The following is a 12,863-nucleotide window of genomic DNA, read 5'->3' as shown; positions in this document are numbered from 1 at the left end:
GCTGGTTCTGTGTGTCCTCCAAGTAATATATGCTGGATCTGTGTGTCCCCCCCACTAATGTATGCTGGATCTGTGTGTGTCCTCCCAGTAATACATGCTGGATCTGTTTGTCCTTCCAGTAATACATGCTGCTTCTGTGTGTACTCCCAGTAAAATATGCTGGATCTGTGTGTCCCCCCAGTAATCCAGTAATATATGCTGGATCTGTGTGTCCTCCTAGTAATACATGCTGGATCTGTGTGTGTCCCTCCCCCCCCCCCCCCCAGTAATACATGCTGGGTCTGTGTGTCCTCCCAGTAATACATGCTGGATCTGTGTGTCCCAGTAATACATGCTGGATCTGTTTGTCCTTCCAGTAAAACATTCTGGATCTGTGTGTCCCCCAGTAATACATGGTGGATCTGTGTGTCCTCCCAGTAATACACGCTGGATCTGTGTGTCCTCCCAGTAATACATGCTCGATCTGTGTGTCCCCCTGTAATACATGGTGGATCTGTGTGTCCCCCAGTAATACATGCCGGATCTATGTGTCCCCTTAGTAATACATGCTGGATCTGTGTGTCCTTCCAGTAATACATGCTGGATCTGTGTGTCCTCCAGTAATACATGCTGGATTTGTGTGTCCCCCAGTAATACATGACGGATCTATGTGTCCCCTTAGCAATACATGCTGGATCTGAGTGTCCTTCCAGTAATACATGCTGGATCTGTGTGTCCCCCAGTAATACACGCTGGATCTGTGTATCCTCCCAGTAATACATTCTGTATCTGTGTGCCCCCCAGTAATACATGCTGGATCTGTGTTCCCCCAGTAATACATGCTGGATCTGTGTGTCCCCCAGTAATACATGCTGGATCTGTGTGTCCTCTCAGTAATACATGCTGGATCTGTTTGTCCCCCAGTAATACATGCTGGATCTGTGTGTCCCCCAGTAATACATGCTGGATTTGTGTGTCCTACCAGTAATTCATGCTGGATCTGTGTGTGTCCCCAGTAATTCATGCTGGATCTGTGTGTCCCCCCAGGAATACATGCTGGATCTGTGTCCCCCCCCCCCCCCCCCCAGTAATACATGCTGGATCTGTGTGTCCGCCTAGTAATACATGCTGGATCTGTGTGTCCCCCAGAAATACATGCTGGATCTGTGTGTGTCCTCCAGTAATACATGCTGGATCTGTGTGTCCTCCCAGTAATACATGCTGGATCTGTGTGTCCTCCCAGTAATACATGCTGGATCTGTGTGTCCCCCCAGTAATACATTCTGGATCTGTGTGTGTCCTCCCAGTAATACTTGGTGGATCTGTGTGTCCTCCCAGTAATACATGCTGGATCTGTGTGTCCTCCCAGTAATAAATGCTGGATCTGTGTGTCCCCCCAGTAATACATGCTGGATCTGTGCCACCCCCCCAGTAATACATGCTGGATCTGTGTGTCCCCCCAGTAATACATGCTGGATCTGTGTGTCCCCCAGTAATATATGCTGGATCTGTGTTTCTCCCATTAATACACGCTGGATCTGTCTGTCCCCCAGTCATTCATGCTGGATCTGTGCGTCCCCCAGTAATACATGCTGGATCTGTGTGTCCCCCCCCAGTAATACATGCTGGATCTGTGTCCCCCCACAGTAATAGATGCTGGATCTGTGTGTCCCCCAGTAATACATGCTGGATCTGTGTGTCCCCCAGTAATACATGCTGTATCTGTGTGTCCCCCAGTAATACATGCTGGATCTATGTGTCCTCCCAGTAATACATGCTGGATCTGTGTCCCCCAGTAATACATGCTCGATCTGTGTGTCCCCCAGTAATACATGCTCGATCTGTGTGTCCCCCAGTAATACATGCTGTATCTTGTGTCCTCCCAGTAATACATGATGGATCTGTGTGTCCTCCCAGTAATACATGCTGGATCTGTGTGTCCTCCCAGTAATACATGCTGGATCTGTGTGTCCCCCCAGTAATACATTCTGGATCTGTGTGTGCCCCCCAGTAATACTTGGTGGATCTGTGTGTCCTCCCAGTAATACATGCTGGATCTGTGTGTCCTCCCAGTAATAAATGCTGGATCTGTGTGTCCCCCCAGTAATACATGCTGGATCTGTGCCACCCCCCCAGTAATACATGCTGGATCTGTGTGTCCCCCCAGTAATACATGCTGGATCTGTGTGTCCCCCAGTAATATATGCTGTATCTGTGTGTCCTCCCAGTAATACATGCTGGATCTGTGTTTCTCCCATTAATACACGCTGGATCTGTCTGTCCCCCAGTCATTCATGCTGGATCTGTGCGTCCCCCAGTAATACATGCTGGATCTGTGTGTCCCCCCCCAGTAATACATGCTGGATCTGTGTCCCCCCACAGTAATAGATGCTGGATCTGTGTGTCCCCCAGTAATACATGCTGGATCTGTGTGTCCCCCAGTAATACATGCTGTATCTGTGTGTCCCCCAGTAATACATGCTGGATCTGTGTGTCCTCCCAGTAATACATGCTGGATCTGTGTCCCCCAGTAATACATGCTCGATCTGTGTGTCCCCCAGTAATACATGCTCGATCTGTGTGTCCCCCAGTAATACATGCTGTATCTTGTGTCCTCCCAGTAATACATGATGGATCTGTGTGTCCTCCCAGTAATACACGCTAGATCAGTGTGTCCTCCCAGTAATACATGCTGGATCTGTGTCCCCCAGTAATTCATGCTCTATCTGTGTGTCCCCCAGTAATACATGCTGGATCTGTGTGTCTCCCAGTAATACATGCTTGATCTGTGTGTGTCCCCCAGTAATACATGGTGGATCTGTGTGTCCTCCCAGTAATACATGCTGGATCTGTGTGTCCTTCCAGTAATAAATGCTGGATCTGTGTGTGTCCCCAGTAATACATGCTGGATCTGTGCCCCCCCCCCCCAGTAATACATGCTGGATCTGTGTGTCCCCCAGTAATATATGCTGTATCTGTGTGTCCTCCCAATAATACATGCTGGATCTGTGTGTCTCCCATTAATACACGCTGGATCTGTCTGTCCCCCAGTCATTCATGCTGGATCTGTGCGTCCCCCCCCCAGTAATACATGCTGGATCTGTGTGTGTCCCCCCCCCCCCCAGTAATACATGCTGGATCTGTGTGTCCCCCAGTAATACATGCTGGATCTGTGTGTCCCCCAGTAATACATGCTGGATCTGTGTGTCCCCCAGTAATACATGCTGTATCTATGTGTCCCCCAGTAATACATGCTGGATCTGTGTGTCCTCCCAGTAATACATGCTGGATCTGTGTCCCCCAGTAATACATGCTCGATCTGTGTGTCCCCAAGTAATACATGCTCGATCTGTGTGTCCCCCAGTAATACATGCTGTATCTTGTGTCCTCCCAGTAATACATGATGGATCTGTGTGTCCTCCCAGTAATACACGCTAGATCAGTGTGTCCTCCCAGTAATACATGCTGGATCTGTGTCCCCCAGTAATTCATGCTATATCTGTGTGTCCCCCAGTAATACATGCTGGATCTGTGTGTCTCCCAGTAATACATGCTTGATCTGTGTGGTGTTCCTCCCATCAATACATGCTGGATCTGTGTGTCCTCCCAATAATACACGCTAGATCAGTGTGTCCTCCCAGTAATACATGCTGGATCTGTGTCCCCCAGTAATTCATGCTCTATCTGTGTGTCCCCCAGTAATACATGCTGGATCTGTGTGTCTCCCAGTAATACATGCTTGATCTGTGTGTGTCCCCCAGTAATACATGGTGGATCTGTGTGTCCTCCCAGTAATACATGCTGGATCTGTGTGTCCTCCCAGTAATAAATGCTGGATCTGTGTGTGTCCCCAGTAATACATGCTGGATCTGTGTGTCCCCCCAGTAATACATGCTGGATCTGTGTGTCCCCCAGTAATATATGCTGTATCTGTGTCCTCCCAATAATACATGCTGGATCTGTGTGTCTCCCATTAATACACGCTGGATCTGTCTGTCCCCCAGTCATTCATGCTGGATCTGTGCGTCCCCCCCCAGTAATACATGCTGGATCTGTGTGTCCCCCAGTAATATATGCTGTATCTGTGTCCTCCCAATAATACATGCTGGATCTGTGTGTCTCCCATTAATACACGCTGGATCTGTCTGTCCCCCAGTCATTCATGCTGGATCTGTGCGTCCCCCCCCAGTAATACATGCTGGATCTGTGTGTGTCCCCCCCTCCCCCAGTAATACATGCTGGATCTGTGTGTCCCCCAGTAATACATGCTGGATCTGTGAGTCCCCCAGTAATACATGCTGTATCTATGTGTCCCCCAGTAATACATGCTGGATCTGTGTGTCCTCCCAGTAATACATGCTGGATCTGTGTCCCCCAGTAATACATGCTCGATCTGTGTGTCCCCCAGTAATACATGCTCGATCTGTGTGTCCCCCAGTAATACATGCTGTATCTTGTGTCCTCCCAGTAATACATGCTGGATCTGTGTGTCCTCCCAGTAATACATGATGGATCTGTGTGTCCTCCCAGTAATACACGCTAGATCAGTGTGTCCTCCCAGTAATACATGCTGGATCTGTGTCCCCCAGTAATTCATGCTCTATCTGTGTGTCCCCCAGTAATACATGCTGGATCTGTGTGTCTCCCAGTAATACATGCTTGATCTGTGTGGTGTTCCTCCCATCAATACATGCTGGATCTGTGTGTCCTCCCAGTAATACATTCTGGATCTGTGTGTCCCCCAGTAATACATGCTGGATCTGTGTGTCTCCCAGTAATACATGCTAGATCTGTGTGTCCCACAGTAATACATGCTGGATCTGTGTGTCCCCAGTAATACATGCTGGATCTGTGTGTCTCCCAGTAATACATGTTGGATCTGTGTGTCTCCCAGTAATACATTCTGGATCTGTGTGTCCCCCAGTACCACATGCTGGATCTGTCTGTCCTCCCAGTAATACATGCTGGATCTGTGTCACCCAGTAATACATGCTGGATCTGTGTGTCCCCCAGTAATACATGCTGGATCTGTGTGTCCCCCCAGTAATACATGCTGGATCTGTGTGTCCTCCCAGTAATACATGCTGGATCTGTGTGTCCCCAGTAATACATGCTGGATCTGTGTGTCCCCCAGTAATAGATGCTGGATCTGTGTGTCCCCTAGTAATACATGCTGGATCTGTGTGTCCCCCAGTAATACATGCTAGATCTGTGTTTCCCCCAGTAATACATGCTGGATCTGTGTGTCCTCACAGTAATACATGCTGGATCTGTGTGTCCTCACAGTAATACATGCTGGATCTGTGTGTCCTCCCAGTAATACATGCTGGATCTGTGTGTCCTCCCAGTAATACATGCTGGATCTGTGTGTCCCAGTAATACATGCTGGATTTGTGTGTCCCTTAGTAATACATGCTGGATCTGTGTGTCCTCCCAGTAATACACGCTGGATCTGTGTGTCCCCCAGTAATTCATGCTGGATTTGTGTGTCCCCCCAGTAATTCATGCTGGATCTGTGTGTCCCCCAGTAATACATGCTGGATCTGTGTGTCTCCCAGTAATACATGCTTGATCTGTGTGTGTCCCCCAGTAATACATGGTGGATCTGTGTGTCCTCCCAGTAATACATGCTGGATCTGTGTGTCCTCCCAGTAATAAATGCTGGATCTGTGTGTGTCCCCAGTAATACATGCTGGATCTGTGTGTCCCCCCAGTAATACATGCTGGATCTGTGTGTCCCCCAGTAATATATGCTGTATCTGTGTCCTCCCAATAATACATGCTGGATCTGTGTGTCTCCCATTAATACACGCTGGATCTGTCTGTCCCCCAGTCATTCATGCTGGATCTGTGCGTCCCCCCCCAGTAATACATGCTGGATCTGTGTGTGTCCCCCCCCCCCAGTAATACATGCTGGATCTGTGTCCCCCCCAGTAATAGATGCTGGATCTGTGTGTCCCCCAGTAATACATGCTGGATCTGTGTGTCCCCCAGTAATACATGCTGTATCTATGTGTCCCCCAGTAATACATGCTGGATCTGTGTGTCCTCCCAGTAATACATGCTGGATCTGTGTCCCCCAGTAATACATGCTCGATCTGTGTGTCCCCCAGTAATACATGCTCGATCTGTGTGTCCCCCAGTAATACATGCTGTATCTTGTGTCCTCCCAGTAATACATGCTGGATCTGTGTGTCCTCCCAGTAATACATGATGGATCTGTGTGTCCTCCCAGTAATACACGCTAGATCAGTGTGTCCTCCCAGTAATACATGCTGGATCTGTGTCCCCCAGTAATTCATGCTCTATCTGTGTGTCCCCCAGTAATACATGCTGGATCTGTGTGTCTCCCAGTAATACATGCTTGATCTGTGTGGTGTTCCTCCCATCAATACATGCTGGATCTGTGTGTCCTCCCAGTAATACATTCTGGATCTGTGTGTCCCCCAGTAATACATGCTGGATCTGTGTGTCTCCCAGTAATACATGCTAGATCTGTGTGTCCCCCAGTAATACATGCTGGATCTGTGTGTCCCCAGTAATACATGCTGGATCTGTGTGTCTCCCAGTAATACATGTTGGATCTGTGTGTCTCCCAGTAATACATTCTGGATCTGTTTGTCCCCCAGTACCACATGCTGGATCTGTCTGTCCTCCCAGTAATACATGCTGGATCTGTGTCACCCAGTAATACATGCTGGATCTGTGTGTCCCCCAGTAATACATGCTGGATCTGTGTGTCCCCCCAGTAATACATGCTGGATCTGTGTGTCCTCCCAGTAATACATGCTGGATCTGTGTGTCCCCAGTAATACATGCTGGATCTGTGTGTCCCCCAGTAATAGATGCTGGATCTGTGTGTCCCCTAGTAATACATGCTGGATCTGTGTGTCCCCCAGTAATACATGCTAGATCTGTGTTTCCCCCAGTAATACATGCTGGATCTGTGTGTCCTCACAGTAATACATGCTGGATCTGTGTGTCCTCCCAGTAATACATGCTGGATCTGTGTGTCCTCCCAGTAATACATGCTGGATCTGTGTGTCCTCCCAGTAATACATGCTGGATCTGTGTGTCCCAGTAATACATGCTGGATTTGTGTGTCCCTTAGTAATACATGCTGGATCTGTGTGTCCTCCCAGTAATACACGCTGGATCTGTGTGTGTCCCAGTAATTCATGCTGGATCTGTGTGTCCCCCCAGTAATTCATGCTGGATCTGTGTGTCCCCCCAGTAATACATGCTGGATCTGTGTCCCCCCCCCCCCCTTAGTAATACATGCTGGATCTGTGTGTCCTCCTAGTAATACATGCTGGATCTCTGTGTCCTCCCAGTAATATATGCTGGATCTCTGTGTCCCCCAGAAATACATGCTGGATCTGTGTGTTCCCCAGTAATACATGCTGGATCTGTGTGTCCTCCCAGTAATACATGCTGGATCTGTGTGTCCTCCCAGTAATATATGCTGGATCTGTGTGTGTCCCCAGTAATACATTCTGGATCTGTGTGTGTCCCCCAGTAATACATGGTGGATCTGTGTGTCTTCCCAGTAATACATGCTGGATCTGTGTGTCCTCCCAGTAATACATGCTGGATCTGTGCGTCCTCCCCAGTAATACATGCTGGATCTGTGTCCCCCCCAGTAATACATGCTGGATGTGTGTGTCCCCCAGTAATACATGCTGGATCTGTGTCCTTCCAGTAATACATGCTGGATCTGTGTGTCCTCCCAGTAATACATGCTGGATCTGTGTGTCCTCCCATTAATACTCGCTGGATCTGTCTGTCCCCCAGTCATTCATGCTGGATCTGTGCGTCCCCCAGTAATACATGCTGGATCTGTGTCCCCCCCCCCAGTAATACATGCTGGATCTGTGTGTCCTTCTAGTAATACATGCTGGATCTGTGTGCTCCCCAGTAATACATGCTGGATCTGTGTGTTCCCCCAGTATTACATGCTGGATCTGTGTGTCCTCTCAGTAATCCATGCTGGATCTGTTTGTCCCCCAGTAATACATGCTGGATCTGTGTCCCCCCCAGTAATACATGCTGGATTTGTGTGTCCTCCCAGTAATTCATGCTGGATCTGTGTGTCCCCCAGTAATTCATGCTGGATCTGTGTGTCCCCCCCCCCAGTAATACATGCTGGATCTGTGTGTCCGCCTAGTAATACATGCTGGATCTGTGTGTTTCCCAGAAATACATGCTGGATCTGTGTGTGTCCCCCAGTAATACATGATGGATCTGTGTGTCCTCCCAGTAATACATGCTGGATCTGTGTCCCCCAGTAATACATGCTCTATCTGTGTGTCCCCCAGTAATACATGCTGGACCTGTGTGTCTCCCAGTAATACATGCTTGATCTGTGTGGTGTTCCTCCCATCAATACATGCTGGATCTGTGTGTCCTCCCAGTAATTCATGCTGGATCTGTGTGTCCTCCCAGTAATACATGCTGGATCTGTGTGTCCCCCAGTAATACATGCTGAATCTGTGTGTCTCCCAGTAATACATGCTGGATCTGTGTGTCCCCAGTAATACATGCTGAATCTGTGTCCCCAGTAATACATGCTGGATCTGTGTCCCCCAGTAATACATGCTGGATCTGTGTGTCTCCCAGTAATACATGCTGGATCTGTGTGTCCCCCAGTAATACATGCTGGATCTGTGTGTCTCCCAGTAATACATGCTAGATCTGTGTGTCCCCCAGTAATACATGCTAGATCTGTGTGTCCCCCAGTAATACATGCTGGATCTGTGTGTCTCCCAGTAATACATGCTGGATCTGTGTGTCTCCCAGTAATACACGCTGGATCTGTGTGTCCCCCAGTACCACATGCTGGATCTGTCTGTCCTCCCTGTAATACATGCTGGATCTGTGTCCCCCAGTAATACATGCTGGATTTGTGTGTCCCCCAGTAATACATGCTGGATCTGTGTGTCCTCCCAGTAATACATGCTGGATCTGTGTGTCCCCAGTAATACATGCTGGATCTGTGTGTCCTCCAGTAATAGATGCTGGATCTGTGTGTCCCCTAGTAATACATGCTGGATCTGTGTGTCCCCAGTAATACATGCTAGATCTGTGTTTCCCCCAGTAATACATGCTGGATCTGTCTGTCCTCCCTGTAATACATGCTGGATCTGTGTCCCCCAGTAATACATGCTGGATTTGTGTGTCCCCCAGTAATACATGCTGGATCTGTGTGTCCTCCCAGTAATACATGCTGGATCTGTGTGTCCCCAGTAATACATGCTGGATCTGTGTGTCCTCCAGTAATAGATGCTGGATCTGTGTGTCCCCTAGTAATACATGCTGGATCTGTGTGTCCCCAGTAATACATGCTAGATCTGTGTTTCCCCCAGTAATAAATGCTGGATCTGTGTGTCCTCACAGTAATACATGCTGGATCTGTGTGTCCTCCCAGTAATACATGCTGGATCTGTGTGTCCTCCCAGTAATACATGCTGGATCTGTGTGTCCTCCAAGTAATACATGCTGGATCTGTGTGTCCCCCAGTAATACATGCTGGCTCTGTGTGTCCCCCAGTAATACATGCTGGATTTGTGTGTCCCTTAGTAATACATGCTGGATCTGTGTGTCCTTCCAGTAATACACGCTGGATCTGTGTGTCCCCCAGTAATTCATGCTGGATCTGTGTGTCCCCCCAGTAATACATGCTGGATCTGTGTCTCCCCCCAGTAATACATGCTGGATCTGTGTGTCCTCCTAGTAATACATGCTGGATCTTTGTGTCCTCCCAGTAATATATGCTGGATCTGTGTGTCCCCCCAGTAATACATTCTGGATCTGTGTGTGTCCCCCAGTAATACATGGTGGATCTGTGTGTCCTCCCAGTAATACATGCTGGATCTGTGTGTCCTCCCAGTAATAAATGCTGGATCTGTGTGTCCCCCCAGTAATACATGCTGGATCTGTGCGTCCTCCCCAGTAATACATGCTGGATCTGTGTGTCACCCAAGTAATACATGCTAGATCTGTGTGTCCCCCAGTAATATATGCTGTATCTGGGTGTCCTTCCAGTAATACATGCTGGATCTGTGTGTCCTCCCATTAATACACGCTGGATCTGTCTGTCCCCCAGTCATTCATGCTGGATCTGTGCGTCCCCCAGTAATACATGCTGGATCTGTGTCTCCCCCCCCCCCCCAGTAATACATGCTGGATCTGTGTGTCCCCCAGTAATACATGCTGGATCTGTGTGTCCTCCAAGTAATACATGCTGGATCTGTGTCCCCCAGTAATACATGCTCGATCTGTGTGTCCCCCAGTAATACATGCTGGATCTGTGCGTCCCCCAGTAATACATGCTGGATCTGTGTCCCCCCCCCCCCCCCCCCCAGTAATACATGCTGGATCTGTGTCCCCCCCCCCCCAGTAATAGATGCTGGATCTGTGTGTCCCCCAGTAATACATGCTGTATCTGTGTGTCCCCCAGTAATACATGCTGGATCTGTGTGTCCTCCCAGTAATACATGCTGGATCTGTGTCCCCCAGTAATACATGCTCGATCTGTGTGTCCCTTAGTAATACATGGTGGATCTGTGTGTCCCCCAGTAATACATGCTGGATCTGTGTCCCCTAGTAATACATGCTGGATCTGTGTGTCCCCTAGTAATACATGCTGGATCTGTGTGTGTCCCCCAGTAATACATGCTGGATCTGTGTGTCCTCCCAGTAATACATGCTGGATCTGTGTGTCCTCCCAGTAATACACGCTAGATCTGTGTGTCCTCCCAGTAATACATGCTGGATCTGTGTCCCCCAGTAATACATGCTCTATCTGTGTGTCCCCCAGTAATACATGCTGGATCTGTGTGTCCCCTAGTAATACATGCTGGATCTGTGTGTCCCCCAGTAATACATGCTGGATCTGTGTGTGTCCCCCAGTAATACATGCTGGATCTGTGTGTCCTACCAGTTATTCATGCTGGATCTGTGTGTCCCCCATTAATACATGCTGGATCTGTGTGTCCTCCCAGTAATACATGCTGGATCTGTGTGTCCTCCCAGTAATACACGCTAGATCTGTGTGTCCTCCCAGTAATACATGCTGGATCTGTGTGTCCCCCAGTAATACATGCTCTATCTGTGTGTCTTCCAGTAATACATGCTGGATCTGTGTGTCCCCTAGTAATACATGCTGGATCTGTGTGTCCCCTAGTAATACATGCTGGATCTGTGTGTCCTACCAGTAATTCATGCTGGATCTGTGTGTCCTCCCAGTAATACATGCTGGATCTGTGTGTCCTCCCAGTAATACACGCTAGATCTGTGTGTCCTCCCAGTAATACATGCTGGATCTGTGTCCCCCAGTAATACACGCTAGATCTGTGTGTCCTCCCAGTAATACATGCTGGATCTGTGTCCCCCAGTAATACATGCTGGATCTGTGTCCCCCAGTAATACATGCTGGATCTGTGAGTCCTCCCAGTAATACATGCTGGATCTGTGTGTCCTCCCAGTAATACATGCTGGATCTGTGTGTCCTCCCAGTAATACATGCTGGATCTGTGTGTCCTCCCAGTAATACATGCTGGATCTGTGTGTCCTCCCAGTAATACACGCTAGATCTGTGTGTCCTCCCAGTAATACATGCTGGATCTGTGTCCCCCAGTAATACATGCTCTATCTGTGTGTGTCCCAGTAATACATGCTGGATCTGTGTCCCCCAGTAATACATGCTGGATCTGTGTGTCCCCTAGTAATACATGCTGGATCTGTGTGTCCCCCCAGTAATTCATGCTGGATCTGTGTGTCCCCCAGTATTATATGCTGTATCTGTGTGTCCTCCCAGTAATACATGCTGGATCTGTGTGTCCTACCAGTGATTCATGCTGGATCTCTGTGTCCCTCCCAGTAATACACGCTGGATCTGTGTGTCCTCCCAGTAATACATGCTGGATCTGCGTGTCCTCCCAGTAATACACGCTAGATCTGTGTGTCCTCCCAGTAATACATGCTGGATCTGTGTCCCCCAGTAATACATGCTAGATCTGTGTCCCCCAGTAATACATGCTGGATCTGTGTGTCCTCCCAGTAATACATGCTGGATCTGTGTCCCCCAGTAATACATGCTGGATCTGTGTCCCCCAGTAATACATGCTGGATCTGTATGTCTCCCATGTAATACATGCAGGACCTGTGTGTCTCCCATGTAATACATGATCGATCTGTGTGTCCAGGATGCTGCTGCCTTCCCTTCGGTCTGCTCTCCTTCATGTGTACAGCCTGTGCCCTCTTTGGATCCTCTCACACAATCTGTCATGTACAGCCTCACCCCCTCTCCCCGGCTATCCCTGACACTGGAGAAGGGAGGGGGAGAGCAGAGAGAGTCAGGAGCAGAGCTCTGATATATGTCACCAAACACTCAAATGGAAGGTCCAGTGATGTCCGGCTGGTGCGTCAGGTTCTGCTCTCCAGGATCCAGCAGCTCTAGGACCTGGGTGATGGGAGAGGACCCAGCGGGCAGTGGTCACTCTCCAGCTGTGGTGTGATTATCCACTTCTATACATCATCTGACATTATATTAGGAAAGGACTGTACATTGTTGTCACCTACTGTTTGGAGTGATGTCATGGCTACTCCTGCGGCGTCACCCTCATGCTCTCTGGAGCGGCAGCTTCTGATCACCTCTGATAGGCCCACACTTCGAGCCTCCTGTGATAGGGGAGGGCGCCAATAATATGGACTGGCACCATGCCCAGAACCTAGGGCGCTTACATCAGCCATCTTTATGTGACCTGTCCCCCTAATCCCTGAGGAACCGCCTGAACTAATACATTTATAGAGGACGGGTCACCGCTCCTGACATGTCTGTTTCGGTCAGACACCCCCTCCACCCCCGGTAATAACAATTCTGG

Source organism: Bufo gargarizans, chromosome 1, assembly GCF_014858855.1.
Source record: "Bufo gargarizans isolate SCDJY-AF-19 chromosome 1, ASM1485885v1, whole genome shotgun sequence".
In the NCBI taxonomy this organism is placed as follows: domain Eukaryota; kingdom Metazoa; phylum Chordata; class Amphibia; order Anura; family Bufonidae; genus Bufo; species Bufo gargarizans.
Note: the sequence above shows the minus strand (reverse complement) of the source record.